The following is a 20761-nucleotide window of genomic DNA, read 5'->3' as shown; positions in this document are numbered from 1 at the left end:
GGGACTTCAGAAAAGACTCGTGGCAGGACAGATGAGCCTCCCAAACACTATGATGACCTTGCCCTTGGGCACAACATTTCAGGGGATGTTGAGGAAGGGTGTGCACCCTTGGACTCTGTCCAGTGAGATGTGGGCACTGGTTTTTGGGTTTCTCATCTCCAGTTTCAAGAACAAGAATATTGACTGCACTCAGAGGAGTGATATGCAGGATTAATTCACACCTTCTTTCTTGGCAAATGCCGGCACGGCTTAAATAATGAAGTGGGGAGGCTTAAGATACCTGGAGGAAATGAGCTGGTAAATTGATAGGGCAGGCGACTTTTGTTTGCTGTACTCCTGTATTCAGCCAAGCCCCTCCTACTGCACCTCTGGGGTTCCTGATGTTTGGGAGTTGACTCTAAGTAGATTCTCCAAACTGTACCCCAGTCCATAGGTTTAGTTTCCAGGAGAGGCAAAGAGAAAGGCAAGAGAGAAACAGTGCTGCACAAATCCTGGCCTGGGTAGGGAGCCTCTTAAGCTGCAGCATGAAGGCAGCAGCTCATGACAAGTGGCTTCCCCAAGACCATTACCATCCTACCTTGGGGGTGGAGCCAGCCAAGGCACTGCAGCCCCTTTCCCAGCCTGAGTCCTCCCCTCCAGCAGCATCAGAAGGACTATGTGAGGTCTTCAGTGTAACTCCCTTCCAGCTGCCGACCTGGGATCTTTCTTTTCTCCTGTCCATAAGGACTGGCAAGTCTTCCCTGTGAGCCAGACTCATTGCTCATGCCTCCGGACACTGGACTTCACCTTTGGAGGCCCCAGGAGCTGCTATGGGAAGATTGAGGCTTTCTTTACTCTCTGGTGAAACACATTACCTGTGTGATCTCAGGCAGGTGCTTCCCCTCTCTGAGCCTCAGTTTCCTAATCTGCGTAATGGAGGTAATGGTGTACAACTCACAGTGTTCTAAGGAGCAACTAAAATATGACTGATGGGAATGTGAAATGGTGCGGCCACTGTGGAAAACCATATGGCAATTCCTCAGAAAATTAACAATAGAATTATCATCTTACCTAGCCATTCCACTTCTTGGTATATGCCCAAAAGAATCAAATGCAGAGACTTGAACAGGTATTTGGAAGTTCTCTTTGTGGCTCAGCAAAAACAAACCCAACTAGTATCCATGAGGACATGGGTTCAATTCCTGGCCCCACTCAGTGGGTTAAGGATACAGCATTGCCATGAGCCATGGTATAGGTCACAGACAAGGCTCGGATCTGGCATTGCTGTGGCTGTGGTGTAGGCCAGCAGCTGCAGCTCCAATTAGACCCCTAGCCTGGGAACTTCCATATGCCTAAAAAGAAAAAAAAAAAAAAAAAAAAAAACAGATATTTGCACATCAAATTTATAGCAGTATTATTTGCAATAGCCAAAAAATATCCATCAGTGGATGAACGGATAAGCAAAATGTGGTATATACATATATTGGAATGTTAGCCTTAAAAAGGAAGGACATTCTGACACCTGCTACAACATGGATGAGCCTTGAGGACATAACACTAAGTGAAATAAGTCAGTCACAAAGAGGACATATTGTATGATTCCATATTGTATGAGGTAACTGGAATCATCCACTTCAGAGACAGAAAGTCGAATGGTGGGTTGCCAAGAGCTGGGGGGATGGGCGGTTACCGTTCAACCGAGTTAAGAATTCTGGAGATTGATTGCACAACAACATGGACTGAACTGTATCATTGAAAATAATGAAGATGGTAAATTTTTTGTTATGTGTATTTTACCACAATTAAAGACACATGCACACACAAGAAAGCTGCCAGAATAGTGCCTGGCAGGTGCTCAAGACACATTGATTTATTTGAAGAACATAGCAGTGGTATTAACAAAGCAACATCAATGTAAGTATTATTTAATATAAAAAAATAGTGTAGTACCAAAATGCGTGGTGGGGAGGGAGAAAAGGGAGAAAAAGAGGAAGGGACATAGACTAGAATTAGAGAAATACCAGCTACTTCTTTGATGTGAGTATATTTGGATACACCTGCTGGAGGGGAGGCCCAGATTCTCACCACCTGGGACTATAGGGTTGTGGAACATGCAGACATATATTTTTTGTGGGCACTCTGTAAATACTCGGCCTACCTTCCGGTCTAACTTCTCTAACTTCTCATAAAAGCCTAAACTGCATGGAAGGTGCCAAGTATCCGGGAGGGAAGCATAGGGGAGAGGGGTGAGGGAGGGAAGGCTGGGAGAGGGAGGTGGGAGGCTAAGGGTGCAGACAGCAACTCCACCCCAATCCCTCCCTCCCAGATCCAGGATCCTAGCTGCCCCTTTCCTTTCCACTTATGTCTGAGAAGCTTCCTGTAGTGTTTTTGGCTCCAGGGTGAATCTGAACTAAGAGAGTCCTAAAACGTTTATCCCCAGAGACCTGGCTCCTGCTGGGCTGGGACCTGCTGGGATGCAGCTGTCTCTCCCCTTTTAGGCTCAGGCCGGACAACTCCCATAAGACAACAGGAGTGAGCAAGTGCTGTGGTTTCCAGGGGTGGGAAGTGCCAAAGCTAGGGATTGTGACAAATAGGGCAGACACCACCCCAGGGTTCCTGATTCAGCCAGTCTCGGATGGAGCCTGAGAATTGGTATCACTAACAAGTTCAAGGTGCTGCTAACACCTCTGGTCTTTCTGACAACCCCACTTGGAGAAGCCCTGGGCTAAAGCCTTGTCAATCAATGTGTGGACCTACAACAAGGGCATCATTTGAAATTTCAGTAGAAATGCAAAATCTAAGACCTCACCCAGACCAGACCTAATGATACTGAATCTGCATCATAACGAGACCCCAGATAATGCCTATACGTTCTCCCTCCACTGGTGGGAATAATTGGTTTCCTGGCCCTCTGTAGAGCACCAGCCCAAGGCAGTGACCTTGGCCCATCTAACCAGGGGAAACTTATCTCAGGATTCCTGTTGCCCTCAGAGATGACCTGGAGTGACCCTTGAATGGATGTCAGAAAAATTAATAGGAGTTATTTTTACAGACACTTGCTGGATGCCTGTGCACACACCAGTTTTTGTATGTTTTTTCACACATTTATTATAAAACCCTGGAAAGCCCATTGCATGGCTGAATAAACTGAGACTCAAGATAAACTTAATAAACACAGAAAGAAAAAAAAAAAAAGAACTGCATTTTATCAAGATCTAGCTGCCATTTCCCTGGTGCCAGAGTTTAGCCCTGTGGATTAGCCTGCTTCTCTCTCTCTCTGCCCCTCCCACAAATGAGGCCGGAGGCATGAAATAAGGTAAGGAGCAATCTTAACCAAGGGTTAAATTGATTTATTAAACGAACATGAGGAGGCTGCATTGTCTGTACCAGGAATAACCTTGACCCAGGGCTAGAGCATATGATAGAAATTTCCAGAGAGACCGGTCAGCCAAGTACTCCTTGGCTATGCCATTAAGCCCCCTGATGAGCTTGGCAAGGATGTGATCATTCACACAGCCAATGGCCCCACTTCACATTTGGCACACGCAATGACGGTTCCCTAGAGTTCTTGGGGTTCCTGAGTGGTTTTGGTGGCCTGCCCAGCCAGCAATCTAATTCCAAACTCCATTCTCAGTTATAAAAAGCAGAGGAATTGATGAGGAGGCCTCTAGGGGCGATCGAAGGCAAGTATAGGGGAGCCTTTTAAAACCAATCTGCTATTTCAGATAAAGACAGCCTCTGGGCAGGCTGGAAGCCAAAAATTTAATTGTACTTATTTTTGCCATTACTTTCTATTTAGGGTAAGAGATATTAGTATTCTATTTATGGTAGTGATATAGAGGTTCCTTTTATGATAAATTCATTTAAGTTTTAAGTGAGTTGATTTAAAGAAAACTATTAAATCAATGAAGTGGAATTAGCAAAACACATGAAGGTAGACCCTGAAAGTGATTGAAGTTGACAAGTAACCCTGAAAGGGACTGAAGTCAACGCGGCGAAGATGCCCTTGCTTTACTTCTTCTCGTGACTGTTATTTGCCCCTTTGGCAACAAAGCCGTGACAACTCCTTGAAAAACTTCTATAGAAAGTAATTGAGTTCATCTTCCGAAAAAGTACCTAGTTACATGTACAATTTCTCATTTGTATCTAGGAGATTGCCCAGTGCATGGGAAAAGAATCCCCCAATGAAATGATCCCATGCATGACTCAAAAAGCAAGGTGATTAAGCCCCACAACCCCCAGCAACACCATCAGGTGAGACCCCTGTCTCACCATCTCCTGGCACCCTCTAGATGTCCCTTGACTGTTCTTCATGTTCCACATTTCTTGCATGATGCCTTTCTTGCCTGCTAAATAGTAGCTTTAGGAGGGCTGGGACCATTTCAGATCTGTGCTGCTCTATGCTTCCAGATCCTTGCATGGTGCCTGGCAGAGCCAGTGTTAGTTTGCAGAACAAAGGAAGGAAAGGAGGGATGGCAGGAAGGAGGCAGTTAGTTCCTGAGAGAAGCTCAGCAAGGCCCCTGCCACCTACATTCTGCAATTATTTATATATTCATTTCCATGGCCAAAGGAGAGAAAATAAGGTGGATTCTAAGAGCTCCCCTGATAACTGTCTGATCTGAAACCCATGGAGTTCCATCTTGTTTAGAGATGAAACCCACTTTTCCTTCTTCCCAATTCCATGGAGAAAAACCAGCCTGCTCTTAAAGTATTCTTAGCAAGGTAATTCACAGTGCTATGCAAGCTCTATGGCCTGGTATGCAAAAGCCAGAGGGCTGGAGGGACGTGGATGTGGCTAGAATTTGGAATCAGGCGAGCTGGCTCCTGGCGGGCTGAGATCATGCTGATAACAAGGAGATTAATAAGGGTCTGCAACCTCCTTCATCCTGTAGTATTGAGGTGGGTTTTTAAATCAATGCCGGTCTGGCCAGTGTAATGGTACCTAATCTTACCTTTTGAAGCTGGAACATGTGAGAGTTGAGATCAATTGAGATAAAATAAAGTAAAATGTGTTGACTTTTGGATTTGGGGTCTTCATCAGAGTCCCATTGTGTAGTCTTGTTTTTAGTTTCTGTCCTGGAAATAGGCGGAGATTAGCCACTGGAGAGGATTGTTCTGCCTGGACGAGGTAATGGTCTCTTTACTTTTTGTTTTTATTTTTTTCATCTTCCACAAAATGATTCTCCATGAGGGAAAGATCCATTTCTGTCCTGTTCATCTCCATTATACCAGGGCACGTCACCTGGTAAATGCTCAATAACTCTATCTCAAATGCAGCATTTCAGTGTAACCAGCACACTCTATCCTGGGCCAGTCTCCTAGAAAAGGTAACCTGTTCCCAATTAGGTGCAGAAACAGCAGCTTTACATGACGTCACAGTGCCCCTGGAGAGAAGCCTCAAGAAGGCTCCTTGGTACCTGATTTCTGTGACAGTTACCGTGAGCCTCATGTGGTCATCACAAAATTGTTTGAGTAAAATGCATCTGATTCATTACACATGGGGGCTCATGAGCACCAGGCTAGGTGCTGGTGACATGCAGAGATGAAATCAGCACAGAAAAAAAAAAAAACATTCAAGGAGTTTGAGTTCTTGTGTGATGATGAGAAAAGTGTCCAGAGTGAGTGAGAGTTTAGAGATCTGGGCTTTGGTTGTGAATCTGCCACTTCAGTTGAGGCCCCTAAGCTCTCAGAACCTCAATTTTCCCATCTGTAAATGAGGTTCAGCAAACCCACCAATCTTCTCTGGCTCCAAAGCATCACCACTGGGTGCCTCCCCTGTTGAGTGAGGCTGGACTCACTGGAAATAGCTAACCCTTTTGCTATGCCTCTAAATTCCTTGCCCTGAAATCTTAGAGCAGAGCAATAAATAGGTGCTGGTCTATTTTCACTTACCACCTGCTCTACACTAAAAAGGGGGGGGAGAAAAGCCACTCTAAGGAAGGAGGAAGGCAAACTCACAAACCAAGCATCTGCCACATGCCGAGCATCAAAGTAGATGCTATCCCATCTCAGTGGAGGCTCTTGATGAACTTGCAAGATAAGCTCAAAGCATTGTTATTCCCCACCTCAGTACCACTTGGAGAATCATTCCATTAAAGTCAGATTGGTGTTCCAGACACATTATGCTCAATATACCATGTTTTAGAAAAGCACATGAGTGTGTGTAATCAAATATAAAAAAGCTATCATCAGTCATAGCTCAGTTGGAGCATTTCGGAAGCCTTCTTCCTTTGGTTATCAGGAAGATTCATTATTACCAGCAAGCATCTCAGCCTAGTGACAGTCCCCATCCTCAGTGGTGAGCCCTGCCGTGTCTTAGAAACAAAAATTGACAGTATTGTGCTGCCGATGCTGATGACTCAGACCTAATGGAGCTCCAAAGAGGGAATCCCCACAAAGGGCTGGAGACAAGGAAGAGAGACATTTTCTGGAGGAGGCAGGATTAGGATGGGACTGGAAGGAATGGTCCAAGACTTAGCAGGAAGGAGAATGAAGTTGGTGATCCAAGGTGGGGAGAATGGGTTGAGCCAAAGAAGATGCAAGGGCATATCATGGGGCTCTTCAGTGGGGCTTGGCTGGAGTGGAGGACCTAGACTGGAGGAAAATAAGGTAGGACAGAGGATGCAGACCCAAGCTGTCAGGGGCTGGAGACTCACACTTCATTCTCTGGGAGTTGCTTTAGTCCAACCTGGGGTTAAAGAACCCGAAAGAGTCTGTGACAGATTTCAGGACATCCATGAACCTCTTGAAATTTTAGGCATTTTCTGGGCAAAGGATCCATACAGTTGAAAGGATTCTCAAAGGGATCCACGGAGCTGAAGAGGAGCTGCTTTGGACAATTGGGACCCTTGAAGTGTCTTGAACAAAGGTGTAGACTGTGCATTGCTGGAAGGTGCAGGAGCTGGGGATACTGCCCAGGTCATCTATTAAAGCAGCATGGAGGGTCTGGGTTTGAGGGGATGGTTACGGAAGGGAAGAGAGGGAGTTGTGGTTACGGAGATGAAGCGACAACACTCTGGGATTGTCAGTGATGGCTGAGCCCACTGTGGGTACCAGAATCCAAAGAGAAGCTATGCCTTAGGGGCCAATAAGTAGTTTGATTTTAAACATGATGATTTTGAGAGGATGGAGTACATCAATGTGGGGATGAAGGCATTTAAAAGACACTGACTCACCATTCATTCAAGCATAGGGATAAAAGAGGCTGGCCTGCCCATTCCCCTTTATTTTCCAGGTTTGGGAACGAGGCCCCAAGATGGGAAGGAACTTGTCCATGGCCACCTGGATGGTGGGCAACAGGGATCATTATGTAAAAGAATAACATTCAAGAGAGAAGTCAGAGCTGAGATGGAGATCAGAAGCCACTGGGGGAGATGGTAGTTGGAGCCATGAGTGAAGACAAAATCCCTAACTTAGCAAAGACCCCAGGATTAAGCTGCAGTGTTTACTGTCACTTAAAGAGTTGGAAGGAAAAACCAAAGGAGCAAAGGCCACGGGGAAGAGCAAAGAAATGAGGGTAGAACCAAGAGACCAGAGCAAGACCAAGGGGTGCAAGTGCCTGGGCACGCATGAGCACTCCTCATGGGGTGAGGGTACCCCAGGGCCACTGGCCAGGGCATCAGCAGGCTCCTGGTAACACTTGAGAGACCTCTTTGCTTGGAGTGATGAGGTGATACGAAATTTCAGAGAGGTCCCTGATTAATAAAAGGGGGCTGTGATCACAGTCTGGACTTGCTAGAAGTTTGAGAATCAAAGAGAAGCAGATCAGGGACAGAGAACCGGCAGGAGGCGAACATATCACAAATAAGTATGTATTTGTAAAAATAAGGCATTGAAACAATGAGGGGAGAGGAGGAAAGAGGGAGAGGTTATATGAGAAAGCCACAATCTCTAAGGGAAAATAAACAGAGGTAGGGAGGGAAGGGGGGACGAAGATGCAGAGACCATCTTTTGGGGGGGAGGAGAGCCCAGAAATGACACGAATTTTAGTGGATGGAAGACTAGGATCCATTCATCCATCAGGTTCTTCTTGCCTTCTTGCCATGGCCTGTGCAGATCTCTCTTCCTAATGCTCTTCCTCAGCCCTTTCGAGGCTGAGCCCTTCATATTTTAGGATTCTGAGAAAATGCTATTACCCAAAACAGCTCTTCCCTGTCCACACCTGGGTATAACCTTGGTCTCTAATCCTCCATCACTGTTTGTCTTATTTTCTTCTTAACACTATCCAGTGTATGGATGGGTGGTTGACTCTGTTCCTTTGCTGGGATGTTTCCTGTATGTGTATGTATGTGAGTATTTCTTGTCTCCAAATTTCAAATTTAAGGACCTTCAAACTGGAGATTAGCTGTCTCCATCCCCCACTGTGACCCTATAGCCCAGCCCCAAGCCCATCACATAGTAGGTGCTCAATTAGCACATGCTAATTGGTGCAAAAATATAGGAAGGCAGAAGAATTCAGCCATGACCTTCTCTCTCTTCTCAGGAAAGTCTAAAGGAATGATAATAAAAATAAAATAAAAATAGCATCTGTCAAGCTGTTTGTACGTATTCATTATCTCTTTAACTCTTCATGGTTTACTCATTTTAAAGAGTGAGAAAGCTCTGTTTTAAATACTCCGCTAGTGAGGGTGGAGTTTGGGATCCCACCAAAGCTTGTTTTCTTTTTTGCTGCCTCAGTTCTTGACAGTGCTGGATCAAAGAGGCCTTCCCATCAAGAAAACAAGAGTCTGGATCCTTTTCTCCCATCCCCTCTGCTAGATGGTGGGGAGGCTCTATGTGACCTCTGCCCACTCCTGCCCACGGCATCACCCTGTTCTGCATGCACCCGAACAAAGCCTTCATGTGCAGGTGTTTTACAAGAGGACATGATCTGTCTAGAAAAAGATATTCAGTCTCCCATCCACTTGTCAGTTCACTGCAGTCACATAGGAGGTCAGCAGGTAAAAAATTCTCTTTGCCTCTTGACCATTCTAAACCCCAAGGCAGGCCTGGGCATGTCCCTCCTTCACCCTAGCCTTCTTCCTTGGCATCTTCTATAAGAATATAATGATAGGACAAATGGGAGGCTCTAGCAGCCTCAGGATGCCGAGCCCTCAGTGACAGCTCGAACCACTGTCCCCTGGGCACCATCCAGAGCCACCAGCCCATACCTTGCAGGCAGGCGAGCCTGTGACTGTGATGCGCCTGGGGCCCCAGCCTACCCCAGGGTCTGGACTGATGCTCAGGACAAGAGGAAGAGCAAAGGAGGGGGTGCCATGTTAATTCATTTTTGTTCCTCTCACTTGTGCTTATTTAAAACAGAACCAGGTTCCCAGGCTTCTTTGAAGCCTGAACTTTCTGTCAGAAGCTGCTGGAAACATTCAGAGTATTAGGGTCAAAGCCTCTTAGAATGAGGATGTAGGAATCAAGTCGGCTTGGGGACAACCCCAGGCTCCTGCCCACACCTCTTGTGCTGACTTGGTTTCATGCTTCCTCCTCTTAGCTATGGCCAGTAACGTTTTGGGCAAGTCTGGAGCCAGGTATAATGTCCCAGTTATGATGACCATCCAGCTCTGCTCTCTGGCTTCTCTTTGGGGTTGGCTTCTATGACACGAAGCCCCAGTTTTGTTTGAGCTCAGGCTTTGACCCCCCACTCCCACCCCTCACACCAATTTCCTAAGTTGGAGACAATCCGTCAGACGAGCCAGGTTCACATCCTGCCTCCAGCCCGCTCCTCACTGTAAATCCTTGGATAGGATACTTAACATTGCTAAGCCAAGTGGGAGTAATAAAAATGTCCCTCCGTAGGCTTGCTATAAGGATGGAAGGAGAAAATCCGTGGTGAGGACTTGGTCCATGTCTGCCCTGTGCTAAGTGCCCTGGCAGCGTTAACTTGGTGAAGATCCCTCCTCTGGGTTCTGTCCATTGGAGTAGATTCCTCCTCAAATCCCCGTTCAGACACCCAATTCTAGCATCAGCCTGGACACGCCTTGGATGCCACCATCTTCGCTTCACCCATCCCCACCCCACCTCCCACCTGCCAGTAGCTACAGTGATATTTGCGGGTGAAGTCACTTCCCATGCCCTAAGCAGCAGGGCTGGAGTTTGTTTTTTCCACCCTGAACACCATCTCTGGGCTTTTCTCTAGGGCTGTCAGAAAGCAGCTCACGGGGAGGACCCAAAAGGCAGGACTGCCCCTGCTCCAGATCCTCCCTGGAGCCTTGAGCTCCTATAGAACACAGGTGGGGCGGGGGATGGAGGCCACAGCTGACACCTGAGACCTTAGGGCTGAGCATCCTTCCAGAGCAAGGGCTGACTTCCTCTTACTAGTCTATCATCAGTGATTCAATCAGCAAGCCCCCAAAAGCCTTGTCATAGGGAGGACAGAGCTCCCAAATTTCCTTTTCCAGCACATTCATCTTCTGATTATTGTGGGGAGGGGGGGCAAGGACAGTGTCCTGGATGTTCCTCTTCTGCCATGGTTGATTTTATCAACAAGCATCTTGTCAGCTGTCATTGAAAGAGGATGAGAGACTAGTATCCCCTGCCACTTCCTGTACATCCCCGGGTCCTGTGGGCTTGCTATGCTTGGCCTAAGAGGAATTTCTGAATCAGGGAGTTTCACAGAGGTGGCATGAGCTGAGTTTTGCCACCTGAGTAGGAGTGGGTCTAGGGAGCTTAAATTCCAGTGTCTTCATGTATCCAGGCAGGTCACATAAATAAGTGAAGCAGCTCGGTGTAAGACAATAGGGAGTGGGAGTTCCCATCATGGCTCAGCGGTGACAAACTCAGCTAATATCTATGAGGATGCAGATTCAATCTCTGGCCTTGCTCAGTGGATTAAGGATCCAGCATCACCATGAACTGTGGTGTAGGTAGCAGACACAGCTTGAATCTGGTGTTGCTATGGCTATGGCTGTGGTATAGGCTGGCAGCTGTAGCTCCGATTCGACCCTTAGCTTGGGAATTTCCATATGCCCCAGGTGCAGCCCTAAAAAGACAAAAAAAAAAAAAGACAATAATGAGTGGTGTGAACTGTGGGGAAATGTAGTATATACTGCACCCCCAACATGAGGCACAGCTTCTTCTCAGCTCCACCATTTACTATGGTTCAGGGTTGCTAGTGCTTCTGATTACTCAAAAGAAGCCAAAACTTAGGATATTTTGTAACGACTGGTTCCTTGAGTTTTAACCCTTAGCTTCTTATTTTTAAAAGATTTAACATTGGAGTTCCCATTGTGGCTCAGTGGGTTACAAACCCAACTAGTATCCATGAGGATGTGGGTTGTATCCCTGGCTTCATTCAGTGGGTTAAGGATCCAGCGTTGCTGTGAGTCGTGGTGTAGGTCAAAGATGTGGCTCAGATGCTGCGTTGCTAAGGCTTTGGCATAGGCAGTCTACTGTAGCTCTGATTCAAACCCTAGCCTGGGAACTTCCATATGGTGCAGGTGCAGCCCTAAAAAGCAAAAAAATATATATAAATAAAATAAAATAAAAGATTTAACAATATGTTAGCCCCCCCCAAAATACATATTTAGGCCAGATATGACCTGGGGCTGGCAAGTTATAAACTCTGAATTAAGTGAATGGAAAATAGAATAAAGGGTTCCGGAGAGAGAAGCTAATGTTCAAAGGCACAATCTTGTGATCTGACTTGCACACTCCAGAAACTGCCCATTGCTTGGTGGAGTCAGCAGGTGGATGTGTGGGGCAGTGAAGATGAGGATGAAGAGGACTGTCTCAGAGGGGTCTTGTGTGCTGTGCTAAGGAATCCGAAACTTATTTGGAAAGCGGGGTGATTCTGTGAGGGAACCTAGAAGAGTTTCAAGGAGGGGGCACCCTGCTGCACTTTGCATTTTGGAAATCTGAGTCCAACTGGGAGAGGTTGACAGAGAATGACCCTCTGAATACAGGAAGCTAAACTGGAGGTCACCGATCCAGAGGGAAGGATGAGGGCACCTGCTTCCTCAGGTGGAAGAGTCTGAAGTCTAAGTGATCTTAGAGGAGGACTGGTGAAGGAGGGTGAGGAGAGTATGCAGCACCCTGATTCTGCAGGACTGGGTGCCAGGCCCTAAAAGGACACTGGGAGAGAGTGGGGTGGCATGGTCTGAGATCTGTAGGAGGATTTCCAGGCTGTTCTATGATTCTGGAGCCAGGCGCCAGCTGTGCCTAAAGATGCATCTGAAGTCATGACCATGAAGATGGACAATGGAAGCTGGAGGTTCAAAGGGTTAAGGATGCTCTGAGCAACCCCAACATCTCGGGAAGAGCAGAGGGAGTAGGCAGGGTGGGGAAGCATTTCAAAGAAAGCCAGAAGTGTTGGCACTTGGTGAAGGAGGGAATCTAGGACCTAAGGGATATTTCAGGGTCTCGCTCAAGAGAACTGAAGCATCGTTAAACTATTCAGGGAGCAGGCCACTCTGTGTGCATCCCGTTGGGGCTCCATCTAGCACAGTCCTGTGGCCAGTGGACAGGCCACACCCAGCTCTTGGCATCATGACTGTCAGATGTGCCTCTCTGTGTGCTGTTTAGCAGAGCACTTCTTTTTTTTTTTTTTTTTTGTAAGATCTATATTTTTCTATTATAGTTGATTTACAATGTTCTGTCAATTTCTGCCGTATAGCCAAGTGACCCAGTTATGCAAAGATATACATCCTTTTTCTCCCATTATCCTCCATCATGTTTCATTGCAAGTAACTAGATATTGTTCCCTGTGCTATACGTCAGGGTCTCATTGCTTACCCACTGCAAATGCAATAGTTTGCATCTACTAACCCCAAACTCCCAGTCCATCCCACTCCCTTCCCCTCCCCCTTGGCAACCACAAGTCTGTTCTCTAAGTTCATGAGTTTTTTTCTATAGATAGGTTCATTTGTGTCATTTATTAGACTCCAGGTATAAGTGATATCATATGGTATTTTTCTTTCTCTTTCTGACTGACTTCACTTAATATGAGAGTCCCTAGTTGCATCCATGTTGCTGCAGATGGCAGAAAATGCAGTGATTTAATCTTGGGCAGGCCTCCCCTCTGGACGGCCTCAGAGCCATCAGACAGCAGCTTGGTTCTGTCATGGTCAACACGTTCCATTTTCTTCCATCCACCAGTCCTTATCACCCCCTAACAGATGCAGCTGATGGAAGGCATCTTCCCTGAGGACAGCTGTTCCAAGGGGGTTCAGCAGAGTCCACACGCAACAATGGTTTTTCTCATCCGAATGGCAGAGCCATCACTTAAATAGCAGCACTGCAACTGACATTCATGTCTGCCCAGTGCTTCTCACTGTAATCCCAAGACAGGACCCACTTTGCAGAGAAGGACACCAAGACCTTGAGAGACCGAGGGCTGCAAAACCTGAGCCCATTTGGAGCCTTCACTGACAGTCCCACTGTCCCTCTTCCAGACAAGAGCAACATTCTCTGAGTGGTGACTGCTGTCGGGGGTGTGGCATTTATCCAGGATCAGCAGAGTGGGGAAGGGGATACATCAAACATCCAGAAGAAGAGTGCCTTTCAAGTGCCCCCCAACCCAGTTGCCCTCCAGGGGGTTTCTCAGGGAAAGGCAGCAGCTGTGTTAATAGGGACACGGCCTCTGAAAGTGGGTCTGTCAAGAAGTGAACAAAAGAAAGGGAAGAAAGGCCGACTTAAGGCAGGGGCCTTTCAAGTCCCAGCAAGGCGGGTTCAAGAGCAGAGCGCGGCACAATGGACAGGCATGCTGCTTCTCTTTAAAGAGCACAGATTTAGCCATACCGTGTGATATGAATGAAATGAGAAGTTTTCAGGCTGCCAATCTCTCTGTTAAGGATGTGCAGTAGTATATTTCTAATACAATAAAAACACAGACAACGACAGCCAAGGCCAACACTGTGTCTGCAGCAGGAGGCCCAGTGACTTCAATAGTGGACTCTAAAAGACTGGCCAGTGGAGGTGCTATGGCTTAAATGTTTGTACCTCCCTCAAATTCACGTGCTGGTGTACTGATGTGATGGTATTTGGAGGTGGGGCCTTGGGGTAATTAGGTCATGAGCATGGTATCCTCATGAGTGGGATTAGTGCCCTTACAGAAAAGGCTCCAAGAGGTCCCTCGCCCCTTTCCCCATGTGAGGATACAACATGATGCCTCCATCACAGAGCTTACACTCCAGTGGCAGAGGTAGACAGTGCACATAATACATGATATGGTGATAAGCAATAAGAAGATAAAAGGAGATGAGAGTTGGGAGGGCTGCAATGGACGTGGTAGGAGAGCAGATGCTTTCTAAAATGCGAGAGTCAGGAAAGGGCCCTCTGGGAAGGGGGGGTTTGAGCCAAAGTTTGAAAGAGGGGGCAGTGAGCCAAGACATATCTGTTGGAAAAATGAGGGAACATTGTTCCAGGAAGAGGGAACAACCAGTGCAAAGGCCCTGCCCTTGGAGTACTCCAGATGGGTGTGGGTAGGTAGGCAATGGTGAGAAGGATAGGCTGGGGTTTCCCTTTATCCTCCCTAAGACATGCTGCCAGGAGGCTGAATCCTCTCTCTACAGTGGAGGGAGGGCTTTAGATGTTTCAACTAATCTATTCATTCAGCCATCCTCTCTAGAGCACAGTGGATATGCAGGAGTTACACCCCTCCCCCAGTGGCAATACAGAGATGAGCAGGACCTTATCTCAGAGTTGGCCCAGTCTAGGGGCTGGTGGTGAAATTGTGTGCTAGGTGAAGCTGCAGTTGTAGCTGAGTGTAGGAACTCCTTTCTGCAGGTGTGACCAGGACACTAACACAGGACAGGGGATCTGGCTCACTGTAAAGCAAGGCCTTCAGAATGGGGGTGAGAGGCACCCAGAAAAGTCTCTATAGCCATGAACCATTTCCTGAAGTCTTCCCTAATGATCACTTTCACCAGCTCCAGCTCAACCAACTGCATAGATATGTATCACCAGAGTTTACATTGTTTTAGTTTCTGGGATTTCGAGCGGTGCAGATTTGAAATGCAGCATTCTCTTAGAAGTCGTTTTATTATAAAGTCTGTCTCCTTTATAAGATGAGTGTAGACTGGAGAAGGACAAGTCAAACATGAGTTGGTAATCCAAGTCTATGTATCCTTTCTGGTTGGCGCTTCAGTTTACTCAGTTTATTCTGAAAGCGTTCTGGTCTGGATAAAAAATTATACAGTCCCTCTCCTGGTTATCAGTGATAGTTTCATGATGACAAAGAGAAAAGATCAGGAATGAAGATGGTAGGAAATTCTTGGGATCCAAATGGCTTGTTTGCTTTTCTGAAGTGCAGATGACTATAAGTACTTTTATAACAGACTGGGGAAATTGGCTGGAATCAAAGTCCTCAGTTCTCACGGATGTTCTCTGAAGTTAATCAGAAGGAAGAGCCAAGAGTGAGCTGGTACCTTTTTGTACACTGATGGAAGCTGATTAATAAGGAAAAGTTTGCTGAAATCACAGCTAACATCTATATAAAATCAAGCTGATATTTAACATGAAGGAAGAGGGGATGGCAGAAGAAGGAGCTGAACATTTGGTGAGGAGGCAATAAGAAAGCAGATGCCCATGAGCTCATGGATGTAACCCTTCTGTTGGCACCTGAAGCACCTGCAGAAGCCCAAGCTAGAGATCTCAATTGTCATGGAAACACCATTATCAAGGCTGAACCCTATACCAGTCTCTTTAGAGCTCTGCGCCCAGTGGTGTTTCAGTGTCTGTGAGGTTTAAGGGCCTCAGTGCAGTGATAAAACCTACTGTATAGGAAAAAGCATCTCAAAGTCTGTTGAGCACCTCACTGAAGCTGTTAGACCTGACCTGTACTCAATCATTTTTATGATACTTTAATTTCATCAATAAGAAATTTGTGGAAATTTGGGGGTTCCCACCATGGCTCAGTGGTAATGAACCCAACTAGAAGCCATGAAGTTGTAAGTTCGATCCCTGGCCTCATTCAGTGGGTTAAGGATCTGGCATTGCTATGAGGTGTAGGTCACAGACACAGCTTGGATCTGGAGTTGCTGTGGCTGTGGCATAGGCCAGCAGCTGCAGCTCTGATTCAAACCGTAGCCTGGAAACTTCCATGTGTCCTGGGTGTGGCCCTAAAATAAAAAAAATAAATAAAAGAAATTTGTGGAAATTTGTTTTCCTCCTCGTTAAGCACCTTAACCTGCATAAGATCTTCAGATTTTCCCTGTCAGGCCTGTCAGGCCCTTTAAAGGAAAAGTTTACTGACTTTTATCCTACAGAATTTAGAGCCTTGGGGTTGCTGTAAAATGTGATTGGAAAGCCTAGTGAACAGCGTACAATATCTAACTCTTAGTGTTTGAGAAGTATACCTTGAACTTTGACCTCAGCTATTACATCACTCCTGGCCAGTTGGTGAACGAATACAAGTACCTTATCATGACTACCCATTGATATCTACTGGGAGTTATTGTTTGATGAGTATAGAGTTTCTGTTGGGGGGTGACCAAAAAACTCTAGAAATAGGAGTTCCGTCATGGCTTAGTGGTTAATGAATCCGACTAGGAACCATGAGGTTGCAGGTTTGATTCCTGGCCTTGCTCAGTGGGTTAAGGATTCAGCGCTGCTGTGAGCTGTGGTGTAGGTTGCAGACGCGGCTCAGATCCTGCATTGCTGTGGCTCTGGCGTAGGTCGGCAGCTACAGCTCCAATTAGACCCCTAGCCTGAGAACCTCCATATGCCGCGGGTGCAGCCCAAGAAATGGCAAAAAGACAAAAACAAAAAAAAACAAAAAAAACCTCTAGAAATAAATAGTGGTGATAGAGACTCCATAATGTGAATATATTTGATGCCACTGAATTATACACTTAAAAGGAATAAAATGGAAATTTTATGTTATGTATATTTTTAATGCAAAAAAGGAAAAAGTCTTTAAAAAAAGACTCTTGGAGGTCCCATCATGGCTCAGTGGTTAACAAATCTGACTAGGAACCATGAGGTTGCGGGTTCGATCCCTGGCCTTGGCCAGTGGGTTAAGGATCCGGTGTTGCCGTGAGCTGTGGTGTAGGTTGCAGATGCGGCTTGGATCCCACGTTGCCATGGCTCTGGCGTAGGCCAGTGGCTAAAGCTCCGATTAGACCCCTAGCCTGGGAACATCCATATGCCACAGGAGCTGCCCAAGAAATAGCAAAAAGCCAAAAAAAAAAAAAAAAAAAAAAGACTCTTGAACCCCGTTAGAAATTCTAGCTTTGTTCATGTGACTGATCCCATATCACCCTTTACCCTTGCTTTTCTCCCCACCATGGGTCTGTGAGGCCACAAACTTATAATGTGTCCTTGGAGAATCAACAAGCAGGAACCCCAATGGTTTTTATGCACAAATTGAAAGCAAGTATTCAGTATCCTCCCAGAACTGTGAAGGAAGAATTATTTGCAAATTCACGAATTGTGCTTTACTTTAATCTTCTATTCTCAGGACTAATCAACTGTTTGAGTTGGGTTCAGACTCTTAATTAAAGCTGTCAGCTCTTGAAAGTTCATTTACTGAGCCTGACTCTCCAGTGAGGAACCAAAGATGTGGGAGATTCCAACACAGCTTCGGGAACCCAACACACTTGGAACATGACCTTATCTATAAACAACGGGGCTTGGATGTAAGAAGCTAAACAGAAAGGCAGTTTTCACCTTTGCTAATTGCTTTTCACTAAAAAGAAATCCAACCATGCATGTTACTGTTTTTTAACATGCTATTTTTATTTATTGTCTTAGTTTACTACTTGGAAAGAGTATCATGTTGGTGGTGGAAAGAACACTGACATCCTGAAACATAGAGCTTTAAATTAATCAACCTCTATCCTTACTATGGCTTGAGGATATTTGGCAGGGCCAAATGGGCAGTGATTATTACTAACATTATACCTTGTTTTATAGAGTTCTTTATAGTGTGCAAAGTGCTTTCCCATATATTTTCTCATTTGGATGATCTAAGCATCTTTGTATCTGCGATTGCAGAATTCGGTAAATTATCTTGAGCAAATTTTTCTCACCTGATCATCTTCTATCATTCAACCAAGAAGGTGCCAGCATTCCCCCATCACAAGTGATGTTAAGCTTATTTTAATAACAATGGAGGCAAAACCTAATTAGAAAAAAAAATCCCTTGCCAATTCATGTAATTCACTTTGACCCAAACATCTGCAGTCTGAGTTTCTTTGAATGATAGTCTGTCCCATTCTATGTGTGGCTGAGAGGTGAAACTGTCTTGTGCAGTTAAAAATAGTATATGGGAACACGGCATGCAAACTGCAGGGAAGACTTTGGAAGCAAAGTCCCACTTAAATGATGAAGTTAGATTTGATTCATTGAGCCCCAGTTGGGCAAGGCACTGTGCAAGGCTGAAAAGATGAACATAGGGTCAGCTGGCTTTAATATAGGTTTTACTATTATTTAGGTATGGTTGGGCCAACAGATCAGGGGATGACTGCCATTGAAAATGTAGTTTGGGAGTTCCCGTCGTGGCGCAGTGGTTAACGAATCCGACTAGGAACCATGAGGTTGCGGGTTCGGTCTCTGCCCTTGCTCAGTGGGTTAATGATCTGGCGTTGCCGTGAGCTGTGGTGTAGGTTGCAGACACGGCTCGGATCCCACGTTGCTGTGGCTCTGGCGTAGGCCGGTGGCTACAGCTCCGATTCAACCCCTAGCCTGGGAACCTCCATATGCCGCGGGAGCAGCCCAAGAAATAGCAACAACAACAACAACAACAACAACAACAAAAGACAATAAAAGACAAAAAAAAATATATATATTAAAAGAAAATGTAGTTTGTTACACTCCCAGATACCAAGAGAGGTGGCACACCACATCATGCAGGGCCACAAGGAGTAGCACCAGGTTGCTCAGAAGGCAGAGAGAGAGGGGAGAACTGTGGGCAAGGGCACAATAAACTGTGGTTTCCATGGGAAGAAAGATGAGGCAGAATAAGCAGGTTTAGGATTGGCTTACTTTGAATAATTTCAGCAGACTGTGGGGCATAGGAGTTGTCCCTGTTTGTCTGGTACAACTGTAACCTCTGGTTATATTAAACCAGATAGGAGTTCCCATCATGGCTCAGTGGAGACGAATCTGACTAGTATCCATGAGGACGCAAGTTGCATCCCTGCCCTTGCTCAGTGGGTTTAGGATCCGGCATTACCATGAGCTGTGGTGTGGGCCACAAACAGGCTTGGATCTGGCATTGCTGTGGCGGTGGCATAGGCCAGCAGCTGCAGCTCTGATTTGACCCCTATCCTGAGAACCTCCATCTGCCACGGGTGCACCCATAAAAAAACAATAAATATATATATAAAACCAGATAGATGCATAGATGTCTGTTACCTGGCTTCAGGTGATTAGGGCAGGTGGATAGTGGCCCCGATAAGGGAGGTGGCAGGGGTATGGGCTTTAGATTGGCTGGTTGTGTTTGAAAGTTGCACTCCCAAGCCAGTTGCTTACTATCTAAGAATTGGCTAACCCTGAGAGGACCTGCCACTCCAGAGTCAGCAAGGCTGCAGATGTCAAAGCATCAGATACAGAAAATAAAAAACATGGTTAATGCACATACCTAGGGTTTCCCTTCCAGTGGGGCAAGCAGCTGAAGAAGCTGCAACTAAAACCATATCTCTATTCCTTGGCCTCTTCAACTATAAGAGGAGGAGTTTAGACTATGTAAAGGACAAGATTTTTTTTAAATCTTCTACCTGGAGGAGTTCTCATGGCGGCTCAGCAGAAATGAATCCGACTAGCCTCCATGAGGATGCAAGTTCAATCCCTGGCCTTGCTCAGTGGGTTAAGGGTCTGGCGTTGCCGTGAGCTGTGGTGTAGGTCACAGACGTGGCTCCGATCCCACGTTGCTGTGGCTGTGATGTAGGCCAGCAGCTATAGCTCCGATTCAAACCCTAGCCTGGGAAATTCCATATGCCACTGGTGCAGCCCTAAAAAGACCGAAAAAAAAAAACAACTCCCACTCCTAATTCCATTAAATAATTAAATATGAAAAGAAGGGGACAAATGCTAGAGCAGAATTGCATGCTTTTGGGAAGAGAACTGAAAATTGGGGTGATTTGAGGGGAGGCACAGGTGTTGGGCTTGGGGTTTAGCATAGAAAGGTAATAGGATGGGTTGGCCGGGGCGGGAGAATGGAGTGTGGGGGGATTCATCTCAGAAGCACCAGGCCAAAAACAAGAGTTAGAGCCGAGGTTCTTGAATGGAGGCAATTTTGCCTTCCTGCCCCAGGGGACATTTGGCAATGGCTGGAGATGTTTTGGGTGGTCACAACTTGGGGGGGGGGGCGCTCCAGGCATAAAGTAGGTAGAGGCCAGGGATGTAGCTCAACATCCTACAGTGCACAGATAGCCACCCAACACCAACACTGAAATCGCAATAATGCTTCGTCAGGGAAACCCAGAGTTAGAAGAGGGATTGGTTCAAAAAAATGCATGAGTTGTGGTGCCCAAGTCAGCAGGTTGAAGGCTCCCCAGGACCTGGCCTGGAGGCAGGAGAAGAGAAACACAGTGGGAAGACTTGTTGCCCAGCATTGGTCCCTCTCCAAGCCCCTGGTTACGTTCAACCAAATAGATGCACAGATGCAGTGCTCTTCTCACCTGGAGCCCTCTCAGGTTTCATGAAAGATGCTGAACAAGAGTTTGTTGAGTTTATATAAGCAGAATTTTACATTTTTATCAAGTCAAACCTGTCTGCATTTCTCGTAGGATTTCTTCTTACACTTATGAATTTAAGAAGTCCTCACATACGCCCCTCAAATGTCATCAAGAGTTGATAAATATTCTCTTCCATTTTCTTACCAATTTCTTATAGGTTGCCTTCTTTCAATATT

At 46.1% G+C, this 20761-nt stretch overlaps 1 protein-coding gene and 1 non-coding gene across 4 annotated transcripts in view; both read left to right on the top strand.

The window, feature by feature from the left end:
• The window catches only part of ST8SIA2 (ST8 alpha-N-acetyl-neuraminide alpha-2,8-sialyltransferase 2), a 68862-nt gene that overhangs the window by 9356 nt on the left and 38745 nt on the right, over positions 1-20761 (top strand).
• LOC146401794 (small nucleolar RNA U109) lies at positions 13650-13787 on the top strand. The gene has a single exon (XR_014811553.1). It is a non-coding gene; the product is annotated as a small nucleolar RNA U109 (small nucleolar RNA).

Source organism: Sus scrofa, chromosome 7 (genome assembly GCF_054392235.1).
Source record: "Sus scrofa isolate SSC_HxYL_T2T_F1_AM1 chromosome 7, Sscrofa_HxYL_maternal_Yorkshire_Landrace_v2.0, whole genome shotgun sequence".
NCBI classification, from domain to species: Eukaryota; Metazoa; Chordata; class Mammalia; order Artiodactyla; family Suidae; genus Sus; species Sus scrofa.
This window is presented reverse-complemented; position numbering and strand designations above follow the sequence as displayed.